Source organism: Martes martes (genome assembly GCF_963455335.1).
Source record: "Martes martes genome assembly, chromosome: 6".
Lineage (NCBI taxonomy): Eukaryota > Metazoa > Chordata > Mammalia > Carnivora > Mustelidae > Martes > Martes martes.
In genome coordinates this window covers 95655438-95680365 of record NC_137893.1, presented here as the reverse complement: position 1 = coordinate 95680365, position 24928 = coordinate 95655438, and positions in this window count along the sequence as shown.

The following is a 24928-nucleotide window of genomic DNA, read 5'->3' as shown; positions in this document are numbered from 1 at the left end:
AGAAATTGATCATTTTGAGTCTATTTATAGAAGTTGTTTACTTATTTTTTTAAGTCTAGTGACTAAAGGCTTTTTCCCCCTTTCTACAGAATATTTCATAATCTGACCTACCCCCACCCCCCAAAAAGAGGGCACCTGTCTCTCATAAGCTTTCTAAATCATCTGCTTGATAAGGAATGATCCATTCGTGTCTGCTGCAAGTTACCCACCTTAATTCACAACTGGGACAAGAGGAGAGAAGGAGAGCGCAGTGGAGTAGTGGCCCATTATTTATCATGCTGTCAAGTGCTGTAAGTAAACAAAAGAAATTATGGAGACCAAGGATAGAGAAGTAATGCATTTTTAATAAATAAATACTGTGCTTTGATGTGGTTCATGAAGTGGGGAGAAACCGTACCTTTTTTGAACTGGAATAGGTGTGCCATTTTCAGTGTTATGTTGGAAATGTCATAATAATTCAACAATAGGAAGAACAGGGCGCCTGGGTGGCTCAGTTGTTAAGCGCCTGCCTTCGGCTCAGGTCATGATCCCAGGCACCTGGGATGGAGTCCCACATTGGGCTCCCTGCTCAGCGGGAAGCCTGCTTCTCCTTCTTCTGCTCCCCCTGCTTATGTTCCCTCTCTCTGTGTGTTTCTCTCTGTCAAATAAATAAATACAATCTTAAAAAAAAAAAAATAGGAAGAACACTGAGTTTATTTGGTCCAAAGTCCATGGAATAATGCACTTTAGGGCATCATAATGATTTCTGAGTAAACCTGCTTCTAGATAAATCTAACCAAATTAGACGACCTTTCACTTTTGGATGGCTTTGATTGTTACAAATTTCTTTTTTTGGTGAACTCGACTTTTGCCCGTTTGATATTTTTGCATATTGCCTGTGGGCTAAAGACATAGAGAACAAATCTAGTCCCTCTATATGTTGTAGTCCAATGGTTTCTGAAGATATATGACATTCCTCTTAAGTTGTACCTGAGGTTCAAGGATACAGGTGCCTTTGGGGATTATTTGTAATATATTAGACTGTTGACAAACTAGAAATACATTTATATCTGTTGCTAACATACAGATTATTTTACATTTCTATTTTGGGATCTTTTGAGGTTGATGATATCAAGTATCTTGGCCATTTTCATACTGCTCTAAAACTAGGGACATGTTTTAACTAATTTTTGGTATAGTTAGTTAAACAATCATCTTTCAGGAAAAGTTTAAATTTGGTATTTTAAGCACATAGAATAACCTTTGTCTAGAGACTCAGTTGCCATATTCATGCTAATGGATGCATATAAAATCAGTTTCAATAGCCACTTGTGCCTATAAAGGTTATGGTCTTTTCAAGAGAGTCACACAATGAATTCTTAATTTTCCCCTATATTTTCTGGACGCATTTCCCTTTACAACCAAAAGCCTCATATTTCTTCCCATTCTATTTTTCAGTGTACAAAATAATGAAAATTTATGCTTTGTTTCATCCTGGAATTAATTGCCCCTTCCATTAGCATGTATCAGTTCAATGTGGCTCTTTGAGACTTTATGGTTTTCTATTTGCATGTATATTTGTTGATATGTAATGTTAGCACATATTGAATGTTTGTTATCATTTTGACACCTTAAAACCTACACTGTTGATTTATGTGAGTAGAAAGTCAGCAACAACCAGGTCTTATTCTAGCATAAATTTACATTTTTAAATTAAATATAAAGATGATAAAGGCCAAAAATGTTAATGAAAATTTCACTTTTCCTGCACTAAAAAAATACAATTAAACTAAAATTCAAATTCAAGTGAACTTAGCACTGGAATGCCTCCTGCTTGAATGGATTTTTCCTTAATTTAATTAACAATAGTCAAAATATTTAAAATGACTGATTTAACATGCTCAGTTACTTTCCTTTCGTTATTACTTCCCTTTCTCTTCCTTCTCCTCTTTTGTGCTCAAAAAAGTACTAAGAGTTTTACTCAGAAATTCTTGTATTCATCCCTTTAGTTATCCATTCATATATTCAAAGAATCACTTATGGAGTTGTTGCTACATGCTAGACATTAAATGACACATCATCTTCCCTATCCCCAAAGAGTTACCAACTGATTCTCCTATAGCATGTACAGATAGGGGACAGGCCTGAGTCACTGCTTCTGTGAGCCAAGATTTGCTTTAGAACAGTGTTTCTTAGATTGTAAGAAACAGTGTCTCTTAGATCCCCAGCCACCAGGGGATCTAATTAACATTTGATTCTGATTCAGCAGTTCTGGGGTGGGGCCTGAGATTTTGCATTTCTAATAAACTCCCAGAAGAATGCAGATGCTCTTGGCCAGGGGAACACACTTTGAGGATCAGAGCTTTTGATTGGAGAATAGATCTGGTTCCTTTGAACTGATTTGTCTGTCCACTGCAGAATCAACACGTCTGCTTTTGCAAATAAAGGTATTTGGGTAGAACCTAAACACAGGACACAGTATTATTTCAGTTATAGATTTATCCTCTGTGCTTTTATGGCACGTATCACACTGTAATATCATTGATTGCTGGCACCTCATTTGCTATATTTAATTTTCTTGAAAGTTGCCATTAAATTATATTTAGGTTTGCATTTCTACCATCTATCATGGTGTTTACTGCTCAATAATTGTTTGATGAATAAACACTGTCAGAGTAACTTCTTCTTCTTTTTTTTAAAATTTATTTATTTGTTAGAGAGAGAGAGCGAGTGAGCACAGGCAGGCAGAGTGGCAGGCAGAGGCAGAGGGACAAGCAGGCTCCCCACTGAGCAAGGAGCCCGATGTGGGACTCGATCCCAGGACGCTGGGATCATGACCTGCGCCGAAGGCAGCCGCTTAACCAACTGAGCCACCCAGGCATCCCACACTGTCAGAGTAACTTCTGTTCTTACTTTTGACTTCTTTTCCTTACTCCCTAAGGATAAGAAAGAGCCTTTCTCCTGATGCCTTGTTATTAAGTTCATTTTTCCACTCTGGCCTAAATTCAACTGGCCATTCCAAGAAGTGGAATGTTCAAAACTGAACTAGCCAGTGTTAGTTTTGATATGAGGTAAAGGGACTGTCAGGATTTTAACAAAGGGACATAAAGAAAGTCTTATGTACCAGGTAGGATAATCTTGGAAATGAGAGAAATATCAGAATTGCCAAGTGTCTGGAGTGGGGTGATTGAAAGCAAAGACCAGAGCCAGTGGAAGTTGGGCTTCATAAGAAGGTGTGTTAGAGAATAGTGTCCAGAGATAGTCCTCTGGAGGAACAACACAATGAAGAGGCCATCAGCTTTTCTAGTGGGAACCAACCTTAGCCTTATTTTCCAGTCCTAAACTGCAGTGTTAGCATTGATATGGGGCTGGCGTGGGGGGAGCTGTGGAAAGTATGTGGGTGTGGGTATTAGTTCCCACTTGACCCTGAATGTTCAGAGCCCCAGACAGATTCCCTCACCAATCTGACAATGGCCTTATACATTTCTTATGAGAGCTTACAAGAGTAGTCCAGCGATCATTTCAACTTTATTGTAAGAATAATAATAATGGTAAATACTTATGTACAGCTTCATTGAATAGGTAGAAGTATGGGACTGTGGAAAGATAAGAAGTCTTATGAGTCAGTAATAAATGCATTCTTTGTAAGACACAGAACTAAATAATTTAAGAAAAATAGCAACATGTCAGAATTGTTGCTTTATGGTTAATATAATGCCAGATTTCTCCTTCAAAAATGTCATAAAATATTAGTACTTACACTTATTTACAACTTACTAGGCTCCGGCAGTTTTTCCTAATCTTTGTATATATTAACTCATTTAATTCCTTTGAGAGAGACACTATTATCAACATGTCACAGATAAAGCCATAAAGGCACAGCATGTTTGGAAAATTTGCTCAGGGTTGCGTAATATTGAATAATAGAACTGAGTTTTGAACCTGAGTAGCTTTGATTCTAGGAGCCGTGCTTTTAACAACTACATGACCCTGTCAATCACAGAAGTGATTATTTCTCATACAGTTTACATGTAAGAAACATGTACCTAAATTTGACTTATTTAAATAAAATTGAGAAGATAAAATAGTTCTCATTGAATCCCCATGTAAACAAATTTCTATTACTTTGTGCCTAACATTATGTATGCAAATTGTAAAATAGTTGCTGAGAAATGCCACAGAAATCTTACCTGTATTTGTGCAGTACATTCCATGATGATTCTCTTAATATTCTTAAAGAGAATGTGCGTTTAAAAGTGATCAATCATTATCCAAAGAGTATCTAGTAATGGAATGATTCCAAATGCTGTGGAGATGTGTTGAACTGGGATTCCCTACTTGGTTCTCTTTTGTTCAACAGTTTGATCAGTGGTTAGAACAATGAAAGAAGAAATACTTAGCACTCTTTCAGGTAATGCAAAGCTAGAAAGGGTGGCTATTAGTTTAGATCATAGTTGTGTGTCTGAAAAAAAAAAAAAAATCATTCCAGGTGGGAACTATGGGCTGAAACTAATAAAATGAAAATTTACTGGGTTATTGTAAACTCTTGTTTATTGCACATTTACAGGATAAGGAAATTTATGGCAAAATTCCTGTGGTTTTATTTGACTACCTGCTCAATATGAGCCAATATGGTGTTAACAGATGCTTAAAAAAGTTAATGCATTCTTAAACTGCATTAATAGAGGTAGAGAGTCAAGTTCAAGGGTGGTAATAGTTTCACTATAATCTGAACTGCTCAGACCGTGTCTTGAATATTATATTCAGTTCTGTAGGCTGCGTTTTAAGAGTTGCTGAAAAGGTGGATTACACCTAGAGGCTGACTAGAATGTTGAAGAGATTGGAAACCACAGTGTTTAAGAAATTGGGCTCATCTAACCTGAAGAAGAAAATGATAAGGCCTAGAGAAAGTTCACATTTTAAAATGCTTTCCTTTTCTTGAAGAGACGATAATATGGTATAATTCTATAGAAATAGATCGAATAGGTTAGGAGTTGAGGGATTAAGTGTATTCTTAGAGTTGTGGCCGAGAAAAGGCCAGATAAGACACCTTGAAAATGATGTGGGGTGGGGCAGTGTAAGTGATCATTGCATAGTTTTCTTTTTTTAAATAGAAGTTTCTATTGTAAATAAATAGTGCTCAAGGCAAAACCATAAAACAATCTGGAGAGTATTAAATAAAAATTAAAAGTTCTCTTTCCCCCCAGAATCCCTGTCATAGTAATTACCACATGGATGACAAAACCGCTGTTAACACTGTTTTATTCATATTGTTAAAAAATGTCTTTGCATATAAAAGATAACATAGATAGACAAAAAAGAATAGAAAAACATATGTGTACAAATTTATCTTAACACTAAAGGGATCATACTGTACATAGCTTCCTAGAGTTTATATTTTGAATACATCTTTTCCTATTAGTGAAATGAGAATGTCTTACTCTTTTAAATTCCTTAGGATTTCTTCATTATTCAAAATCATATCGATATGTATTTAGGTGTTTTCTTTTCTGTCATAGTGATTGTAAGCTTGAGTATAATCACCAACCTTTTACATATATTATTTCCTTAATCCTAACTGCTAAAATTGCTAGTCTAACTGCTAGAGAAGCTAAGTAAGAGTGGTTTAAGGCTTTTGAGATATTTGATGAAAATAATCTCAACAAAGATTATAAAATTTGACTTCTACCACCAGTGTATAAATAATTCCATATATCTCCACCTGACCAATATGAGACCAATATGACTAATGAGTTTTATCATTACACTTATGGTTTCTAATCTGATGGATGAAATAGGGCATTAAGATTTTATTTATTTGTTTGATGGAGAGAGAGAATACAAGCAGGGGGAGTAGGAGAGGGAGAAGCAGGCTTCTTGCTGAACAGGGAGCCTAATGTGGGGCTCGATCCTGGGATCATGACCTGAGCCAAAGAAATATGAAATAAAACACATTTCAATAAAACAACTGTGTGCATACTCCTAAAAAGTTTGCCATAAAAATGATTTTTTTCTAAAGTGCATTATTTTTCCTACACAGACTTTTATTATAAACTTTAAAATGGCTAGGGGCACCTGGGTGGCTCAGTTGGTTAAGAATCTGCCTTCGGCTCAGGTCATGATCCCAAGGTCTTGGGATTGAGCCCTGTATCAGGCTCCCTGCTCAGCGGGGAGACTGCTTCTCCCTCTGCTGCTTCCCCTGCTTGGCCTTCTCTCTCTGTGTTAAACAAATAAAAAATATCTTAAAAAAAAAGGCTATAAAGTTGAATTTAGTATAACAATGTAAATATCTTCTCATGACACATGAGCTTGTTATTATATAGAAGTCATACTTATTTACAGTAAGACTGATAAGTATATCAGCTATTTACTTAGATGTTTCCTTAAAAAATCATTATAAGAAAAAATAAAAATAAAACATTATAATGTCCACAGGAGGGTCTCCTTTTATAGCTTAAAAAATGAGAAAAAAATCATTAAAAAATGTCTAAGACAAGCATAAATTCTTTTTGTTTAATTTCCACAAAATACTAGCAGAATCACCATGTATTCCAAAAGAGGTACTGCGGTTTATAGTCTTCAAACCCAAGATTTTCTCAGGGCTTTAGCATGAAGGAGAATGTGGGCTCAAATTCCCTGTGCCCCTCTTGCTCCATACCCACAGAGGTGACTTTCCCTCTCTCTCTGAACTAGGGGATAAGCAGGTCTGGACAGAGATAGAAAGGAGGTGACCACAGGCTCCACAGGAGTCCTGTTCCATCTTCCTCTTCCTTGTAGACTTGAATTATTTCCACTTACCTCTAGAGAGTGAGTTCAGGCAATATTTCCCTTGGGAGGGAAAATTTAAGTTGCTAGTAGCAGTGCACTTCCTCTCAGGAAAGGAGGTGTAGAATTCTGTAGTTTTCTTCCCTTTTTCTCAAAGTTGCTTAGAGAAAAGCCAGTGGAGGAGAAAATCTGTCTAATATGCTGAGAACTGAGTAACTCTGAAAATGCCTGAGATGACAGTACTTCACTGGTTACGTATAATGAATCAGAGGCTTAGGGTATAAGTTTTATTGGACTGATTGGGAGCAACTCCTATATAGCCTAGGGCCCCATGGTAAAATTTGTTCATAGAAGAAAAAGGGACATGGCTTGGGTGTAGGCATCTGGGTAGCTGACCCTACTGCTCCAGATGTGCCACAGTGAGTCTATTGGGAGGAGGTGACTTCTACCTGAATAGGGTATTTTACTTTCCAGAAAAGAGGCCAGTTCTACTTTCTTCCTTTGGAAGAACATGACTGAGATGGTAACCCATTACCTTGCTCCATACTAATAGGGAGAGATTGAGCAAAGGAGGCTAAATCCGGAGACTGAAGATAGAATGAAACAGCCTAGTTCAGAGATGAGCCAGGTGGAGAAGCCCTCCCAAATTCTGGAACACAAGCTAATCTCAGGTCTCATGTCATCACATTTAATGATAGGGTCCACATTATTTAGAATCTTTAAATATCCAGGGTCAACTTTGAGACATATGCTGATCTTTACTTTACTGAATTTGTAACATTGACTAAAATGACAGGAACTTATTAGCAAAAACAATAACAGATTATTTTGATTTAGAAAGATAGATTTTTGTCAGATTAGTATAGTTTTAAATCAATTATAAGATTATTAAGCAAACACATTCTATTTTCCCTCAACAATTTCAACTTAATTACTTACTTAATTTATGTTGGGTTGAATTTTCATGCATTTCTAAAAGTGGTATTCCCCTCCCTCCCCTCCCCCAATGAAAAAAACCTCTTTTTTTAATTTAATATTATTTAATTAAATAGATGAACATTCTTCAGTTCTCTGTGTGTGTGTGTGTGTATGTTTGTGGATATATAGTCAATCCTTATTATTTGTAGATTCTGTATTTGTGAACTATCTAACTAGCTGAAATTTCCTTGTGACCTCAGAATCCCTATTCATGTGCTTTAACAGTCATTTGTGTTTGTTTAGTGCAGAACAGTGAAATATTTGTTTGCCGGAAGCACTCATTCCCAGCTGAGGTACAACAGTGCTATGCTCGGCCTTTTTGTTCCATCTCTCGTACTGCAAATAAGTATCCCCTGCAAGGCCTATTTAGTGCCATATTTTTCACATTTGGGTGCTTTTTGTTAGTGACTTTGCTGTTACAATGGTACCCAAGTCTAGTGCTGAAGAGCTCTCTGAGGTTTAAGTGCAGAAGGCAGTGATGTGTCTTACTAAGAAAATATGTAAGCTAGATAAGCTTAGTTTAGGCATAAGTTACAGTGCTGTTGGCTGACAAAGACTCTTGACTAAACTTGAATGGAGCTCCTTTCAGCCCTTTTCCTGAATAGGCGTTGACCTTGGCCCTTGACCTTGGCCCTTGCCTTATCTTTGACCTGACCAGTCCAGTCTTAGTGAAGAATCTTGTTAAATCAGGTTGGAGAGAATTCTTCCACCGTAATATCTGATCATTTTTGATATCTAAGTTCCTCATCCCCTACCTTTGATATATATATGTCCTTGGCCTGCCTTTGGCAAAACCCTATTGGTTCAGTTTAGTAAGAATTTCCCTACTGTTGATGTCTCCTCTTAGTAATTTTCTATCCATGGACTCACTCTCCTTGCTGGCTATAAATCTCCACTTGTCCATGTTGTGTTTGGAGTTGAGCCTTATCTTAGTCCTACTATAATAACCCTATTGCAATAATTTTGAATACAATCTTCCTTACCATTTTAATAAATATCAGAATAATTTTTCTTTAATTTGGCCATGAATTCAATGTTAAGGAATCAATAATATCTATTAAATAAGGTGTCATTAAGTAGAAACACACAAAAACAAGGTTATGCATTGATCGGTCAATGAAAATGTTGTGCCCAGAGGCTCAAAGGAACATAACCTTATATTTTTCCTAGGAGCAATGATCCAGTATTTGTTAATTCAGTGTTTACAGTGACTTTATAGAACAGAAATACAGTGAATAATGATAATTGAATGTGTATATTTTACACACACACGGGGATCAAAAAGAATGTTTTGCTTTTTTATGGCTCTATATCTTATAAAAACAAACTATTCAGAAAAAGCAAGGGATAATTTTGAGAAGTAAAACAAAAGTCCCTTCTCTTTTTTTGATGTCCTCCTTCTGTTCAGTAACTTGTCTTCCAAAATACTGAAAATATTTTTGTTTCTCAACCCAAGTCAAGAGGGATAGGGAGAGAAAGCAAAAAAGAGAGAATTAAACACTTGACAGTTGAGAACAGTGTCTCATGTGCCTATGACACAAACCATTGCAGTGGTTTGCCTAGCAGAACACAGGAAGAAAATATGACAAATAGAAAGGAACTAGAACACCTCTCAACAGCAAAGGGAAGCTTGTGGGGAGGGAGGAGACAAGGAATTGGCCCTCTGAAGCAACTGTCTTCCAGTGATACTTAAAATAGCTGAACTATACTTCTGTTTTATATTCTGCTTTGACAGCAAGATCTGCTCTGCAGAGAGAGAGAGGGAGAGAGAGATCATTTATTGATGCTGAATAGAGCAGAGGAGTAGTTAAAATGATGAATAATTTTAATGGGGGAGGAATCTTTGACAAGAAGTAAAAATAGAAGTAAACCACTTTCCCATTCTGTTTTCATTTTAGCTTATTTTGCTGCTTTAGGTAAATTGAATAATTTGTTTTGGTGGACAAAGTCATTTCAGAAGACGTTCTAAGACTCATAGTAAATAATAGTGACTTCCGATTTTCAACCCTAAATCTTACCAGAGGTAGTTCCATAAAATTCACTTAGCATCATACTGACCTGTACAAATACAGCCTGTGAAAATACAATCTAAGGATTGGCCCCGAGTTAGCAGTCACTAATGAAACATATTTCCCCATTCCGGTTCTGGGGATATAAACAGCCCAAATGTGGTAAACAAACTTTGTTCCACAGCTTTGAAGTCTTCCTGCTAGTTTCCCCCAACTTAGAAAAATTATACTATTTATAAAAGTGCATAAATTGTAATTTAAGTTAAAAAAAAAAGCCTTGAAATTTTTATCAAAAGCATTCAAATTACTCTCTCCCCAGGTCAGCTAATGAGTTGTCAGGAGCTGGCCCCTTACTGTAGTGCACCTCCTGCAGACTAAGACAGTGAACCATGTTTTCATCAAAGGAAATGCTCATTAGTAGAGCTTTCAGAAACTGATTTGATTATAGTTTCACTTGTTAAAGTGAAATATTTTGAGCTCATTAGGATGATTATGATTCAAGGTCATCGTTTGAAGCTAGTCCTGTCAATATAAGATAAATGGGCCCTCATCTTTTTCCCTTCTTTACGTCTGTGCTTTTTAAACTCTTCTGTGTAAAAGTTCCATAGCCATAATTAATTTTTAGTTCTTCTGTTACAAAGCTGCTTAAAAAAAAAGAACAAAGATTTGGGCTACCAAAAGGGCCTTGAAGAACTATTAAGAGGAGGAGGAGGCTATCTTGTTTTAGAAAAATCAGAGAAAAACCTTGAAAAGTTCAGCTTTTGAAATCCAGCTATTTTCTCCTTGACCTTTCCAAAGTTTCTAAAAGGTGCTTTGTACATAATTTTGCATGTATCCTTTCATCTCAAAAGTATAAAACTAAACTGAAAACCACCCAAGAACTACCAGTGGCTTAATTAAACATCTCCTCTTTTATGGCACAAGATGAAGTTAACACCTTTTAAAGTTCTTTCCTTTCTTTTTCTAAATCCAGCACTTAAATTTCTGAGAGTTAAAGAGCCACTTAGGCATTAAAGGGAGTGATGTTAACTTCTATCAGCTAGTCCTTCTAACATGAATTTGCCCCTTGAACTTCGTTGGTCAAATATTACCTTTTCCTCTAGCATTAGGAGAGGTTACAATGAAAGTGCTGAGAGCATATTTTTTTCACTTCCTGTGTATTATATTTTGGAAAAAATGTTTTGATCTTTAAGACGATTAAATCTCCAAAACCCTTCACTTTAATTCAAGTCTACACTGAACTTGAACAGCACATGATATTTGAAAAGTTACAACAGACTATTGACCTTTTTAGTTGATGACTTATTCTTGTTTTTTTTTCCTTACTCTGTAGGCAACAGATGATTAAAACTTACTTTGTTTTTTTAAGTAATACGTATTTAAATGACTTTTCAGCCCTTGACTTTAGCATTTAAGGTATTGCTTATTAATCAAAAAGACTAGTGCCCACACATGCAATTCTATAAAGTAAGATTGAAGTGTGATCAACGGATAATATTTGGAGAACAGATAGGAACACTGTACTTTGAAGCATGTAGATTTTTATTCTCACATGGATGTAAGAGTTCCTTTAACTATGAAATCGAGAATTATGAAACTAAGTTTCAGTCCTTGGGATGCTTACTTGAAAGTCTCTTGAAGTATGAAATTAATCTAGGTTTATTTTTAAACAAAAAAACAGAAAGGCAAAACTAAACTAATACGTATGGCATGTAGACTGTGATGGAAGAAGGGTATTTACTTCAGTGGTCTTACAGTGCCAGCCATACATGTGGAGGGATATGGACAAGATAGCATGAATTTTTTGATGTCCCTCGAAATGTTATGGGAAAAATGATGTATTAAGAACTGAGGGTTCTGGAGATACCTGTAGTGAAAAGAAGAGTGCTTAATTAAAATTACTTCCCAAAATTGCTTTTGAAAACTACTCTCATCTCTATCTTTCTCCTCATCCCCACTTTCAGTTGTTGCATCAGATTGTTTCCTAATTAGCCTCTAATCATTTTATTTGCGTATTTTTCATGTACCTATCTAAAGTAGGATTTCAACACCCTGTGGGCTGAGAAATTGTCCCTTGGTGACTGATAAGTCTCTATTGCTCAGTACTGTGTCTATTCAAAGTAGGGACTCAGATGCATTTGTTAAATGAATGAATGAATAAAAGCACAGATCAGTTATATCTCATTCATTCTTTGTATTTTGAGTATCTTTGCCTCTTGCATTAAAATGAGTTTTCTTGAATGAAACTACGAACTGCTTCTTTGAAAAGATAAACAAAATTGATAAACCTTTGGCCAAACTCACTAAGAAAACAAGGAGAGAGGATCCAAAGAAATAAAATTAGAAATGAAAAAGGAGAAGTAACAAGGGACATCACAACATAGAAAGAATTACATGAGACTGCTATAAAAAATTATATGCCAACAAATTGAACAACTTAGAAGAAAAGGATAAATTATCAGAAATATGCAGTCTTCTAAAAGTTAATCAGGAATAATTAGAAAATGTCACTAGACCAAAAATCAGTAACAGAATTGAATCAGTAGTCCCAAAACTCCCAACAAACAAAAGTTCAGACCAGATGGATTCACGAATTCTTTAAAAAAGAGTTAATATCTATTCCCCTCAAACTATTTGAAAAAAAATAGAAGAGGAAGGAAAGCTTCCAAATATATTCTACAAGGCTAGCCTTACCCTGATACTAAAACCAGATAAAGACACTACAAAAGAAGAGAACTATAGGACTATGTTCCAATCTCTGGAACATAGATGCAAAAATCCTCAACACAATATTAGCAAACTGCATTCAACAATACATTAAAAGGATCACTCCCTCCCCCCAAAAAAGAGAGTAAATGAATAAAAAATTCACCATGATCAAGTGGAATTTACTCCTGGGGTGCAAGCATGTTTCAATATTTGAAAATCAATCAATGGGATAACACCACATTAACAAAATAAATTCTAAAAATCATGATAACATCAATAAATGCAGAAAAGCATTTTACAAAATTTAATATCTGTTAATGATAAAACAAACTCTCAAAAAGTGGGTTTAGAGGGAATATACCTCAACATAATGAAGACCATATATGATAAACCCACAGCTGACATACACAATAATGAAAAACTGAGAGCTTTTTCTTGAAGATCAGGAACAAGACAACAATGTCCACTCTCATCACTTTTAGGCAACATAGTACTGGAAGTCCTAGCCACAGTAATCAGACAAGAAAAAGAAATAAAAGACACCCAAAGAAGTAAAGAAGTAAAATTGTCACTATTTGCAGATGGCATAATACTATACATAGAAAACCATAAAGACTTCACTAAAAAACTATTAAAGGTAAAAAATGAATTCAGTAAGTTGCAGGACACAGAATTAATATAAAGAAATCTGTTGTATCTCTGTACACTAATAACAAGGTAGCAGAAAGAAAAATTAAGATAGCAGTTCTATTTACAATTACACCAAAAAGATTGAATACCTAGGAATGAACTTAAACATGGAAATGGAACATCTGTACTCAAAACTATAAAACATTGATGAAGGAGGGGTGCCTGGGTGGCTCAGTGGGTTAAAGCCTCTGCCTTCGGCTCAGGTCATGATCCCAGTGTCCTAGGATCGAGCCCCGCATCGGGCTCTCTGCTCTGTGGGGAGCCTGCTTCCTCCTCTCTCTCTGCCTGCCTCTCTGCCTAGTTGTGATTTCTATCTGTCAAATAAAAAAAAAAAAAAAACACCCCCCCCAAAAAAACCCCCAAAACATTGATGAAGGAAATTGGAGATGACACAAAGAAATGGAAAGACAAACCATGCTTGCTTATAAATTGGAAGAATTAATATTGTTAAAATGTCCATACTACACAAAGCAATCTATAGAGTCAATGCAATCTGTATTAAAATGCCAATAATATTTTTTCACAGAACTAGAACAAATAATCATAAAATTTGTATGGAACAACAAAAGACCCTGAACAGCCAAAGCAATCTTGAGAAAGAAGAACAAAGCTGGAGGTATCACAATCCCAGATTTCAAAATATACTACCGATCTGTGGTAATCAAAACCATATGATACTGGCACAAAAATAAACACATAGATCAATGAAATAGAATAGAGATCCCAGAAATAAACCCAAGCTTATATGGTCAATTAATCTATAATATAGCAAGAATATACAATTGGGAAAAGACAGTTCTTCACCAAAGACTGCTGGGGAAACTGGACACCTACAAGCAAAAGAATGAAACTGGACCACTTTCTTACACCATACACAAAAATAATCTCAAAATGGACTGAAGACCCAAATGTGAGACCTGAAACCATACAATTTCTAGAAGAAAGCATAAGCAGTAATCTTTTTGACATCAGCTTTTGCAACATTTTTCTCAATATGTTTTCATAGGCAAAGGAAATAAAAGCAAAAATAAACATTGGGATTACACTAAAGTAAAAAGTTTTTACACAGCAAAGGAAATCATAAACAAAATGAAAAAGCAACCTAGTGAATGGGGGGAAATACTTATAAATTATGTATCTGATAAAAGATTAATATCCAGCATATATAAAGAATTTACACAACTGAACACTAAACAACAATAACAGCAACAACAACAACAGCAACAAACTGATTAAAAAGTGGGCAGAGGACCTGAATAGACATTTTTCCAAAGAAGACATGCAGAAGGTCAACAGATACATGAGAAGATGCTCAACATCACTAATCATCAGGGAAATACAAATCAAAACCATAATGAGATACCACCTTATATCTGTCAGAAAAGCTAGAATCAAAAAGACAAGAAATAGCAAGTGTTGGCAAGGATGTGGACAAAAGAGAACATTCTTACACTGCTGTTGGGAATGTAAATTGATGCAGCCACTGTGGAAAACAGTATAGAATTTCCTAAAAAAATTGAAAATAGAAATATGATGTGATCTAGTAATTCCACTACTGAGTATTTACCCAAAGAGAATAAGAACATGAATTCTAAAACACACATGTACTCCTGTTTACTGCAGCAGTATTACACCAGGAGAGATATGGAAACAACAAAAGTTCCCATCGATAGATGAATGGATAGAGAAGATGTGGTATATATGCACAATGGAATATCATTCAGCTGTTAAAAAAGAATGAGTTGCTCTTTGTGACAACGTGGATGAATCTAGAGGGTATTATGGTAAGTGAAATAAGTCAGACAGAAAGGCAAATACAATATAATTTCATTGACATATGGAATGTAAAGAACATAAAAGTAGAAATGGACCTATAAATAGGTCCATTTAAATAGAGAACAAACTGATGGGTGCCAAACGGGTACTGGTTTCTAGTTATGAAATGAATAAGACACAAGGATTAAAGACACAGCATAGGGGATAAAGTCAATGGTATTTTGCTAGTATTGTGTGGTGACAGATGGTAGCTACCCTGTGGGAAACATAGCATCATGTATATACTTGTCAAATCACTATGTTATACACCTGAAACGAATGTGTGTCAACTATATTTCAGTAAAAAAAAAAAAAAAAAAAAAAAAATTCCCTGAGATGATGGATTCAATTGACTTCTAACTTAAATACTCCAGACCAGTCATGATGAAAGCTTGTTCCAAGGTAGGAATTGCAAGAGAAAGGGATAGGCAAGAGATAGTTAAAAGGAACACGCCAGCATTTAACTGGTAACTTCAGGGACAATAGAGAGAAAGGATGAATCCCTATTTTCTACCTTGGCCTACTGTTTAGAAAATAACCCACTGACAAAAAGCATGAAGAACACCCAAAAGTTTATTGGTAGGGGTGTGTGGCCACATGAAAGAAATTGTTCTACTTTAGACATACAGTGAGTTGAGGTGTTTCTAGAATTCCAAATGGAGGTTTTATTTTGCAATACAGTGGGGCAACTCTCACATGTGCCTTAAAAAGTTAAGTATTAGAGGAAAAGACAGAATATTTACTCTTAGGAGGATAAAACCATGTGGTAAACCGGGGAGGAAATAAAAGAGGAGGAAGAAAGAATGGGAAATATGCAAAAACAACTTGTATTTCTTACTTTGGATAATGGTTACCTCTAGGCATTATTTTGAAGTAGCTGAGTCCTCATAATTGTCCCATTTTGTTTTCTATATTTTAATTTTGTGTTTTGTACCCCTAATCCAGAACAACCAATTTCTTCATGCTATGATAAGTATCCTCACACAGTCTTTCTCACCCTGCTATTTATCAGAACTTCCTGGCTCTCAGGCATTTTCTGCTTCTTCTCAAACAACTAAACATCCCATTAACGAACTTCTTTCAATTAATTGATAGCATAGCAGTCCTATTCAGTATGTGCATTACCAGTTTCTGTAATTTCTTTATAAATTAAGAAAAAAATCATTAAAAACCAGTACATGTCAAATAAAGTGATATCACCAGGAAAACTCCCTTGGTTGTCTCCTAAGAGACTTCACGGGGCAACTAACTTTGTGAATTTGCCACAGTCTCCAGCCAGCTTTGCAGCCAAGTGAGTATATATCTTAAATCTGGATTTTCATAATTAATGTCACTAGACTGAGATCTATGTTCAAAATATCAACAACATGTAACTATAATGCAAGTGGGCTGGCCAGCCTATTTTCTGTCTTGCACTTAAACCTACATTGAATAATGTAGGCTTAGGGATCAGGAGGGAGGCTAGAAAGAGATTTTTAACTTAATTGAATGTTAAATGAAATCAGGTTATAAGAACTCAATGTGTAATTTTCCCAATATATCATTTGTCTTAGATTTCTAAGTGTTACACTATCCAAAAATTCTCTGAATAAGCATTGACCAAATCTGGCTTTAGAGGGGAAGGCAACTCTGAGCAGCAGAGGTACAACGAATGTGGGTCCTGATGTTTGATGGTGATTCCTACCCCACCTCATCCCTGCTGGGTTGGCTCTCCAATTTACCTTCCTGAGACCTTGGAGGCATTCACTTCTTCTGTCCATTAGACTGACAGCTTCCATCACATGTTGCTTTCTCCTTCTGCTGTCTGTCTGTCCTCAAAGTTTTCATTAATACTTGAGGACTGAATTAATCTCCTCATCTTTGTTTCTGAGGACAACATATGAATTGATTATTAACTCTTTAGGTATCATCGGCAATTAATTCATATTCTTTTAATATTTTTGTTTTCCATGCAGAAAGATAAGCAGTCAAATCTGAAAATTGTTTACTTAATTAAGATAGTATGATAGTATGATAAAATTTATACTCTAAGTTTATGTGTCTATGCACTTTTTTATTATTCTTTTCAAATTATTAAAGAAGATAGTGTGTTTTATCTCTTTTTTTTATTTTGAGTTTAGATAAATGATATGATAGACTCTTGGTCATGGTCTTGGCAATGTGTGAGGATGCTGTTATTTCCATAAAAATATATCTGTTAAAATATTTAGTGTTAACTATGAAAATGTAAGTTAGCATCAATGCCTGGGACAACTAGGTACAGATAATGGGTGATGGGCAAGGGAAAAGCAATTCAACAAAACAGCATGGGGACATTTGGGTGGTTCAGTCAGATAAGCAACCAACTCTTGATTTTGGCTCAGGTCATAATCTCAGGGTTGTGAGGTTAATCCCTGACTCAGGCTGTGTGTTCAGAAGGAAGTCTGAGATTCTCTCTCTACCTCTCTTTCTGTCCCTTCCCCTGTACATGCTCTTTCTCCAATAAATAAATAAATCATAAAAAAAAAACCCCAAACAGAAAAAAGAAGACAGCATGTGCAAGGTTTGGAGTAGGAGAGAGCATATTTAATGGGTAATGGGAATTAGCTTGAATGGGTTGACGATGAGCTGTACAGAGGGTGCTAAAGAGACAGGCAAGGTCAAGTCATGGAGGGAATCTATTCATTATTTTAGGGAAGGAAGAGCCACTCAATATTTCCCAAAAACAAAAAAAGCTCTCCTTTTCTTCTTTTTCCTCCTTCATTTTTTTAAGATTTGTTTACTTATTTATTTATTTGACATAGGGAGAGAGAGAGAGAGAGAGCGAGCCCACAAGCAGGTGGAGCAGGAGCAGCAGGCAGAGAGAGAGGGAGAAGAAGACTCCCCACTGAACAGCCAGATGTGGGGTTCAATCCCAGGACCCCAAGATCATGACCATAGCGGAAGGGACCCCAAGACCATCACCTGAGCTGAAGACAGATGCTTAACCAATGGAGCCACCCAGGGACCCCTCTCCTCCTTCGTTTCTTCTCTCCCTTCTTTGCTTTCTTCCCTCTTGCTCTCTTCCTTCATTTCTTTCTAATTGTTTTTTTCCCCCTTCCTTTCTTTCAATTATTGGCTTGTTTTTTTCCCCTTATTTCCAGTTTCCTTTTTTTTTTTTTTTTTGTATCTTCTGAAAATGAATTCATCATCTCATTGAAGAAATTACTTTTTTTTTTTTTTTTTTTTACAGATGGCACAAAAACATGATAGAAAATATATGTAAATCTTCAACTTGGTGATATTTTCTTCTTATTTTTCTTTGGCTTCTTAATGACCAGTCTGTGTAGAGAATTTTGAAATTATCCTGTCTCCTGGAGACACTAGATATTTTATTCTCTCTAGACCTTGATATACCACAATTTTGACTCATATCTATCTATCTATCTATCTACCTGTCATAGATAGATAGATAGATCTATCTACCTATCATATAATTATCTATAGTTATATATCTATCTTACTAGAATCACTAAGAAGATATTTGATAGCCCATTTGTTCAGGAAATGAATACAATAATTTACCTATTGAATCAGACAATTGGTAAGAATAACAATGAACACAATAGCAGAATCAAACCACTTCTCCCTGATAATATTGGTCAACAGAGAGTGACAAAAAAAGGTTGGGCATCATTATGACTTATAGAAGGGGTATGTCTAGTGGGTTTCTGTTTTGGCAAACTATTTTTAAAAAAGTATTAAAACAGACTGATAGAATGGTAGTAGTAGTATATAACATCACCAGTAAAAAGCTTAGTAGCCACAATAATATGAAGTTGGTATAGATTTTTTTTTTAAGATTTTGTTTATTTATTTGAGAGAAGGAGCACGAGACGGGAGAAGGTCAGAGGGAGAAGCAAACTCCCCATGGAGCTGGGAGCCTGATGTGGGACTTGATCCCGGGACTCCAGGATCATGGCCTGAGTTGAAGGCAGTTGCTTAACCAACTGAGCCACCCAAGCACGCCCTGAAATTGGCATAGATTAATGAGATACTTAAATAAAGATTAATTATAAAGTTTCAACTAGAACCATTGTATAAGACAAATTATGATTTTTTTCTTGTTTACCCTCATTTGTGTCTTATAGTTATCAAAGATAACTTTGTAATGGATTTTATATGAGAAAGTAAATAGGCATTTTAAAAAAAAAAAGATAATGTCATACTGAAATGAGACTGGAGAGAGGATAGTTTCTACAGTGGGAACAGTTTAAGTTTTATATACTACACCAGAGAATCAGGGGACTCTGCAGAATAAGGAACAGAGGATGAATGATGACTTGTGTTGGAAGTTGGGCAAAAAAGAAAGAAAAACCTAGAGCAAAAAAACAAAAACAATAAACAAACAAAAACAGTAGAAAGACTGAAGATACTGCAGGATGGGGAGAGAGAGAAAGAGAGGGACCAGATACAAGGTGAACACTTTTGGTGGACTCTGGGTCAACAAGAGGTCCCATTATCTCATGCCCCAGACATGTTTTTTTCTATATGGGGGGCCTTCGGACAGAAGGGTAAGTACTGATATCAAGAACCAAACTAGGTTAGGATAGACTGAACTTCTGACACTCTCATCCTCAGGCATTCTTTGAGCAGTCCAACAAAAGTTTGGTCTCTGCAGCTTGAGTGCAAACAGCACCATATGGATCATAAAATCATCACAAGAGGCAGAAGACAAGTCTGTCTATAGTAGGTGTACTCTTCCTGACTCACTCCAGCTTCACATATATGTTAAGCTATAGGAAAATATATAACCCGCTTTTTCAGCTTGCCATTTGCAATGATATGATTCACCATTACTGGCAGGCCCAGGAAGTTAATCTTTTTTTTTTTTAATTTTTTTAATTAGCATATAATGTATTATTAGCCCCAGGGGTATAGATCTGTGAATCACCAGGTTTACACACTTCATAGCACTCACCATAGCACATAACCCAACCACCCTCTTCCCCCAACCACCCCGCCCCCCTGGGCAACCCTCAGTTTGCTTTGTGAGTTAAGAGTCTCTTATGGTTTGTCTCTCTCCCAATTCAATCTTGTTTCATTTATTCCTTTCCTACCCCCAACCACCCCCCACACACTTTGCCTCTCAACTTCCTCATATCAGGGAGATCATATGATAATTGTCCTTCTCTGATTGACTTATTTCACTAAGCATAATACCCTCTAGTTCCATCCACATCATTGAAAATGGCAAGATTTCATTTCTTTTGATGGTTGCATAATATTCCATTGTATATACATACCACCTCTTCTTTATCCATTCCTCTGTTGATGGACATCTAGGTTCTTTCATAGTTTGGCTATTGTGGACATTGCTGCTATAAACATTCGGGTGCATGTGCCCCTTTGGATCACTACATTTGTATCTTTAGGGTAAATACCCAGTAGTACAATTGCTGGGTTATAGGGTAGCTCTATTTTCAGTTTTTTGAGGAACCTCCACACTGTTTTCCAGAGTGGTTGCACCAGCTTGCATTCCCACCAACAGTGTAGGAGGGTTCCCCTTTCTCCACATCCTTGCCAGCATCTGTAATTTCCTGACTTGTTAATTTTAGCCATTCTGACTGGTGTGAGGTGGTATCTCACTGTGGTTTTGATTTGTATTTCCCTGATGCTGAGTGATACAAATACAAAACTTTTAGGCCAAATTACATAAGAAGATTGGCAGAACCTATAAGAAGAATCCAGAAAAAAGAGAAGGGTACTCCCAGCCACCGTGGCCAATGGTTATCACCAGCTTCTCACTGAGGAACTGAGAGTTTAGGCACTAAAGGACAGTGGATAAGAACTGGACCCCATCAGCCCTGGGAGCACTTTTTCACGTGTCTGTTAGCCATTTGGATGTCTTCTTTGCAGAAATGTCTGTTCATGTCCTCTGCCCATTTCTTGATTGGATTTTTTGTTCTTTGGGTGTTGAGTTTGATAAATTCTTTATAGATTTTGGATACTAGCCCTTTATTTGATATGCCATTTGCAAATATCTTCTCCCATTCTGTCAGTTGTATTTTGGTTTTGTTGACTATTTCCTTTGCAAAAGCTTTTCATTTGGATGAGGTCCCAGTAGTTCATTTTTGCCCTTGCTTCCCTTGCCTTTGGCGATGTTTTTAGGATGAAGTTGCTGTGGCTGAGGTCAAAGAGGTTGCTGCCTGTGTTCTCCTCAAGGATTTTGATGGATTCCTGTCTCACATTGAAGTCTTTCATCCATTTTTGAGTCTATTTTTGTGTATGGTGTAAGGAAATGGTCCAGTTTCATTTTTCTGCATGTGGCTGTCCAATTTTCCCAACACCATTTGTTGAAGAGGCTGCCTTTTTTTTCCATTGGACATTCTTTCCTGCTTTGTCAAAGATTAGTTGACCATAGAGTTGAGGGTCAATTTTTGGACTATCTATTCTTTTCCATTGATCTATGTGTCTGTTTTTGTGCCAGTACCATACTGTCTTGGTGATGACAGCTTTGTAATAGAGCTTGAAGTCTGGAATTGTGATGCCACCAACTTTGGCTTTCTTTTTCAACATTCCTCTGGCTATTCGAGGTCTTTTCTGGTTCCATAAAAACTTTAGGATTATTTGTTCCATTTCTTTGAAAAAAATTGATGTTATTTTGATAGGGATTGCATAAAATGTATAGATTCCTTTAGGTAGCATAGACGTTTTCACAATATTTGTTCTTCCAATCCATGAGCATGGAACATTTTTCCATTTCTTTGTGTCTTCCTCAATTTCTTTCATGAGTACTTTATAGTTTTCTGAGTATAGATTCTTGGCCTCTTTGGTTAGGCTAATTCCCAGGTATCTTATGGTTTTGGGTGCAGTTGTAAATGGGATTGACTCCTTAATTTCTCTTTCTTCTGTCTTGTTGTTGGTGTAGAGAAATGCAACTGATTTCGGTGCATTGATTTTATATCCTGACACTTTACTGAATTCCTGTACAAGTTCTAGCAGATTTGGAGTGGAGTCTTTTGGGTTTTCCACATAAAGTATCATATCGTCTGCAAAGAGTGATAGTTTGACTTCTTCTTTGCCAATTCGGATGCCTTTAATTTCTTTTTGTTGTCTGATTGCTGAGGCTAGGACTTCTAGTACTATGTTGAATAGCAGTGGTGATAATGGACATCCCTGTCATGTTCTGGACCTTAGTGGAAAAGCTCTCAGTTTTTCTCCATTGAGATTGACATTTGCTGTGGCTTTGATGATATTGAAGTATGTACCCTCTATCCCTACACTTTGAAGAGTTTTGATCAAGAAAGGATGCTCTACTTTGTCAAATGCTTTTTCAGCATCTATTGAGAGTATCATATGAGAGAGAGATTGATTCATTATAGGAATTTTCTCACATGCTTGTGGAAGCAAGAAGTCCCACAGTCTACCTTTTCTAGCTTTTAGAGGTGATCTAATTCGGGGCTGGAAAATTTGGGGGAGGCAGTGGTGAGAGAAGGAGAACAGTAGTGTAATTCTTGGTCTGAATTCAAAAGCCTGATAACCAGAAGCACCCGGTCGAAGGACAGGAGAAGGTGGATACCTCAGCTTAAACAGAGTGAATTTGGCCTTCTTCCGCCTTTTTGTTCTATGCAGGTGTTTTTAAGGAGATTAGGTGATGCTCACTGCCATTGGTGTGGGCAACCTTCTTTACTCAGGCTATTGATGCAAATGCTAATCTCATTGGGAGTCACCCTTGCAGACACACCCAGAAATGTTTTACTAGCTATCTGGGCATCCCTTAGCCCAGTCAAAATGACATGTAAAATTAACCATTATGATGCACAATAACTTCAATAATTCTTGACCAAAAATAAAAATTGTTTTCTGAATTAGCCATAATATTTGCTTAAATGGCCAAAAATGAAGTAGCAGCAACTACAACTACCATAATATTTGCTTAAATGGCCAAAAATGAAGTAGCAGCAAGTATATTTTTCTACAATAGTTTAAAATTGCTCCCAGAATCTTCAGTTATTTAATAAATTAAAGCTGACCAGGCTAGTTAATGTTAAGACTGAGTTTATATGGTCCATAACTGTGAGGAAGAATTTTGGAAAGATTAAAAACTTAACATGTTTGATAATCATGGGGACAAAACTTTTATTTGCCAATTGAAAATGTAGCATTATGTAGAAAATAAAATCATGGTTTCTTTAGTACTAAATTCTTCAATTCACTAAGGTCTTAGACAACCTAATATTTCACAAATTCAAAACACTGAATACCTCATGGAATAAAACCAAAATGAGCTTGTAATGTAGCTTCTCAATGTAAGAAACCTAGTTACTGTGAGCTTTTGAATGCCTGCTGCCTACTGTCATGTAGAAGCTTGTATAATTCACTAAGAAACCCCTGAAAATGAAGTCTTGGCAATTCTAACATGATTTATTGCTTTATTTATTTTTTTTTAATGAACATCCTTCTCTCTTGCCTTTTGCTTTTCAACATGATGTCAACACTGGAATGCTTTATAAATTCTGTATTTCTAATTTTTTGCTTATGTTTGTTAAGACCTCAGGAACAGAATATTCTCTTGCTCTAATTCTTCACCATCAACAGGAGCTGTATTAAAAACTCAAGCTTCTGTAAATGTGTATTGTCCTTCATTAGCCTGAACTTGAAGACAGTATCTCATTCTTTTGAGAAGGGTTTTCAAAGTCCTGTTTAGTGAATTTGGGCTAATGAGGCTGCAATCCTGATAAGAGCAGGCCAGGATGTGTAGGTCCTCATTCTCCTGCAGTCAGAGCCCTGGCAAACCCCCTTGGAAGCCTAAGGGGGAAGCCTAAGGGAGTTTTAATGACCTACCATGGATTCCATTTTTTTATGGTCTTTTTGAGAAAAAAATATTTTTGAAAGTCATTTTCATTTATTTATTTGATTTCTTTTTCCCCAAATTACATAATTTTTAAGAAATAATTTTTCCAGGAGTTCTTTCACTTCCGAGAATGCTAAAGTGAATGAATTTCTAAATAAAAGCTAGTAACACTAGGTGTAACAAAGATGAGAATAGTCAGTCATGAGAATGGAAAGTACATCATATGGAATGTGGTCAATAATATTGTAATACACCAATTGTGCCGAGCAAATGCTAATGCATGTAATTGTTGAATTACTATATAGCATACCTGACACTAGTTTAATATCATATGTCAACTGTACTTAATTTAAAAATAAGAATAAATAAAAATAAACAATATATTATAATTTAAAAAATGAGAGTAGTTAATTTACTCAGGACTTTTGCTTTATATCTGGTGTTCTCTATGTATGGTGGTAGGGAAAAGGATTTACAGATGTGCATGGAGCACTGGGTGTTAAATGCAAACAATGAATCATGGAACACTACATCAAAAACTAATGATGTACTGTATGGTGACTAACATAACACAATTTAAAAAATTGGAAAAAAATATATGTGCCAATAAATGCAGACATGGTCCTTTTTCACATTTTAATAACTTATTGAGAAAAGTCCTTTCTTTTACTGTCAAACAGAAGATCTAACAATTCAGATACAAAAGTTCATAAGGTTGAGACCTCAAATAACAAGGACCAATATTGTATGTTAATTTTTTTCATTTTTATTGAGATATAATTGATATATAACATTGTATTTGTTTTAAGTATACAATAAAATGATTGGATGTATCTATGTATTACAAAATGCTTACCACAATAGGTTTAGTCAACCTCTGTTATCTCAGTTACAAATTTTTTTCTTGTGATGAGAACTTTTAAGATCTACTGTCTTGGGGTGCCCGGGTGGCTCAGTTATTTAAGCATCTGCCTTCAGCACAGGTCATGATCCCAGGGTCCTAGGATTGAGTCCCATGTTGGGAATCCCTGCTCAGCAGGGAGCCTGCTTCCACTTCTCCCTCACCTGCTCCCCCCACCCCCGCTCATGCTGTCTTCACAAATAAATAAATATAATCTTAAAAAAAAACTACTCTTTTAACAATTTTTAAGTATATAATAGAGTGTTG